This window comes from Chiloscyllium punctatum, chromosome 16, assembly GCF_047496795.1.
Source record: "Chiloscyllium punctatum isolate Juve2018m chromosome 16, sChiPun1.3, whole genome shotgun sequence".
NCBI classification, from domain to species: domain Eukaryota; kingdom Metazoa; phylum Chordata; class Chondrichthyes; order Orectolobiformes; family Hemiscylliidae; genus Chiloscyllium; species Chiloscyllium punctatum.
In genome coordinates this window covers 95,082,047-95,085,263 of record NC_092754.1, presented here as the reverse complement: position 1 = coordinate 95,085,263, position 3,217 = coordinate 95,082,047, and the positions used below count along the sequence as shown (strand labels likewise).

The window sequence follows — 3,217 nt, the reverse complement described above, 5'->3', positions numbered from 1 at the left end:
CGAAATAACCAGATATCTCTCGCTGAGTTTCGGCAGGGTCTTGTTTAGACGACACATGACACGTTTTCACTGGAGTGGATCAAGAAATCGCGTCGTGACTGTGAATAAAACGATGGACACTTCCAGCAGAGAAGGAGGCGACCCTGAAGCAGGCAGCTGAGTACAAATGTTTCTCCTTTGCCAGTGAAAGGCACTGCTTAAAAAAATTGGAAACTTCGAAGTGAAGCAGTGTTGGTGATTATCTTCGCTGCTTGTTCACCTTTTTAATTCTGATTCCGTGAAAGTCCATGGCATTACATATCGACATTCTGCCAGTGGCAAACGTGTCCCTTGGGCCAGTGGCGTAATGGATAACGCGTCTGTCTTCGGATCAGGAGATCGTAGGTACGAGTCCTACCTGGCTCGAGCGGAGTGTCTCTCTTTACCCCTGCCCCACGTTGACGCTCGCCTGTGAAGTCCTGACGGGACGTCACTTCTGTGCTTCCGCGTTATAAAACTTGCATTTGTCCTATTGTCCATTTCCCCACAACGGAGACCTCTGTCGGTTTTGGGGTGTCTTTCTGTGTGTCTCCCTTTCTGATTGAAAATGAGCATGAGTTACAAGTCGTTGTGGAAGTGTCATACATCTGTCCCATTGTTGTGCCATTTAAGAACACAGGATAAAGTCATTGACATTTGCCCTGGGAACATGAGAACACACGAGACTTTGGGCCAAAGTTGGAAACTGCGACTGGAATAGATGGCTCTCTGATTAGCCGCAATGCACACAGGTGGAATGGCCTTTTCCCACTTTGTAAATCTACGAAGACAAGTTGAAAGGAATCTGCAACGAAAATGTTCATAAAGGGTGTTTTATTTACACCAAATACGACAGTATCTATCGCCTTGTCTTGTTATTTACTTGTGAGGATTCGGTACTGTCAGCACCGTGGCCTGAATCATGTTCCCGCTCATGGAATGGTTGTATTGTTCTGCTAAAAATATCGGTGTACCAGTACTTCTGCCGATTTTCCGAAGCTAGCCGGTTATTGGTTTTGTCCAAAACATTATGAAGGTTAACATAAAATAAATAGCTGCAGTTGCTGGAAATCTGAGCCAAAAACGAAACTTGTTTGCAGAACGCAGAAAGACTGGCAACAGAAACATCGACTTTCCTGCTCCTCGGATGCTGCTGTGCTTTTCCAGCATCACTCTAATCTAATATCAAGTCTCCAGCATCTGCAGTCCTCACTTTTGCCTAGTTCCTTTAGTGTCGCTGGTTCCCAATTCAAGAACTCCATCTCTAGCGGTTTGATGTCTGTACCTCCATGCTGTGGAGTTGAAGAGTGAAGAAAAGTAACTCACTCCCTCCATCTCTGGGGTAATTAGGGGCTGAAAGTGAATCGTATCACATTGAAGTATATCTACAAGCGACTTAATCTCTGTCTTTTTTTGGGAACCATCTGTTTCATTGTAAACATCTGATAAGACCACTTCGTTCGCCAGGAAAAGAAATGAATATGTCACTAACCTTTGTTTGTTTCATATCCAAGAATACTCAGATCAATAACTCCCTTGATTACCTCTGCTGGTCATGTACGCAAAGAGATCTAGCAAATTGCCAAGTGTGATTTTCCTTTCAAGAAATAATTTTGACTCAGTTTGGCTGCAAATATCTTTTCCTAACTTTGTGCTTTTCTTCTTTTACATTGGTGTCTCGCACCTTACAAATGACAGCAAAGGTATGAAAGGAGATGGAAGCATTTAACTCATCAAGTCAGCGGCAGCTTTCAATGAGATCACGGCTGATTTAGTCACTGCTCAGCATTGCCACTTTGCGTGTAGTCATGGCCGAGTGGTTTAGGCGATTGATTAGAAATTCATTGGGGTTTCTCCACGTAGGTTCGGGTCCTTCTGGCATACGTTAAGAATGCTTTCCTGCTGAATCAATATCTTCTCAAAGTTCAGAAAGCTTATCTTGCAAACCAGGCCGGTAATTTGATTAGACTTGGGAACTCGAGTTCTTCATCAGAAATGTTCCATATTTAAAGCATTATCTCTAAGAATGACGAGAGTTAAATTTCGGACAAACAAGGATAATAGTGGGAAGTTTTGTGTGGAGTCAGAGGAGATAGGGGAAGCACTAAATTAATATTTTTCGACAGTGTTGGCTATAGAAAATGAAAATGTTGGCGAGTAAGATACAGAGATACTTGCGTCTAGTGTAGTAGAGATTGAGGTTCACAAGGATTAGGTACAGAAATACTGAAGATTGTGAAAACACACAAGTCCCCGGATGGGATCTGTCCTAGGATCCTTCTGGGAAGCAAGGGAAGAGATTGATGAGCCTTTGGAATTGATCGTCAAATCATCGTTGTCTACAGGAATAGAGCCCGTGGAATGGAGCATAGCATATGTTGTTCTCTTGTGCAAAAACTTTCGTAGAGACAACCCTGGTAATTACAGACCAGTGAGTCTCACTGCAATTGTTGGTAACGTGTTGGAAAAGGTTATTGTAGATAGGATTTATGACCATCTCGAAAAGAATAATCTGATCAGGGACAGTCAGCACGGTTTTGTGATGTTTAGGCCTTGTCTAACGAATCTTGTTGGCTTTTTTGACAAAGTGACCAAACAGGTAGATGACAGTAACCCGGTTGATGTGGTGTATATGGGTTTCAGCAAGTTGTTCGATAAGTTTCCCCACAATAGGCTATAATACAAAATGCGGAGGAATGGAATTGTGGGAGAGATTCCAGCTTTGATCAGTAATTGACTTGCTAATAGAAAACAGTGTTGTAGTTGATGGAACATGTTCTTCTTGGTGTCCAGGCCCTGGCGACGTACCACAAGGGTTGGTGTTAGGTCCACTGCTGTTACATGAGATCTAACCTTGTCAATCAGTCTCCCATGGGGAACATTATTGAACGCCTTACTGAAGACCGTATGGATCACATTTACTGCTCTGCCCTCATCAATCTTCTTTGTTACTTCTTCAAAAAACTCAATCAAGTTTGTGAGACATGATTTCCCACGCACAAAGCTATGTTAACAATCCTGAATCAGTCCTTGCCTTTCCAAATACATGCACATTCTGTTCCTCAGGATTCCCTCCAACAATTGGAGTATTCCTGACAGATGCAGTTTCATGTAGGGAATGCGAGGTCATATACTTTGTTGGGAAGAATCAAAAGACACACTATTGTTAAAATCGATAGAAACGCAAAAGAAGTGCGGT

At 42.7% G+C, this 3,217-nt stretch overlaps 1 non-coding gene across 1 annotated transcript; it reads left to right on the top strand.

Moving 5' to 3' along the window:
* The first annotated feature begins 332 nt into the window (after positions 1–332).
* trnar-ucg (transfer RNA arginine (anticodon UCG)) lies at positions 333–405 on the top strand. The gene has a single exon. It is a non-coding gene; the product is annotated as a tRNA-Arg (tRNA).
* The last annotated feature ends 2,812 nt before the right edge of the window (positions 406–3,217 follow it).